Here is a 376-nt window from a genome sequence, read left to right on the forward strand (position 1 = left end):
ATGGAATGTCCCCATTTAGATAGCTAAGTAAATGTGTGTGTGTGTGTGTGTGTGTGTGTGTGTGTGTGGCTGGACTGGTTGGATTACAAAAGAATGAGAAACTGCGTCGGTTAAGGATAACGTCGGTTAACGGTCAGTTAAGCAGGATCAATACAAACAGTTGACTCAATCAAATGAAGTTCCCTTTCATGGGAACTTCGAACTGCGTCCTCTACGGGGGCTATGGGGCCCTAGCCCGTCTAGGTTTGAGGATCAGAGACTGGCTCAGAAAGCTAGTGTCGCAGCTCGCGCTCCTCCCCCGCCCGCGGGAGGGGTAGGAAGAATCGCGGGTCAAAGGAAGGTAAGTAAAAGACCTAAGGGATGTTATCCAGACAGG

This window comes from Sinocyclocheilus anshuiensis, unplaced genomic scaffold, assembly GCF_001515605.1.
Source record: "Sinocyclocheilus anshuiensis isolate Anshui unplaced genomic scaffold, SAMN03320099.WGS_v1.1 scaffold70, whole genome shotgun sequence".
Lineage (NCBI taxonomy): Eukaryota > Metazoa > Chordata > Actinopteri > Cypriniformes > Cyprinidae > Sinocyclocheilus > Sinocyclocheilus anshuiensis.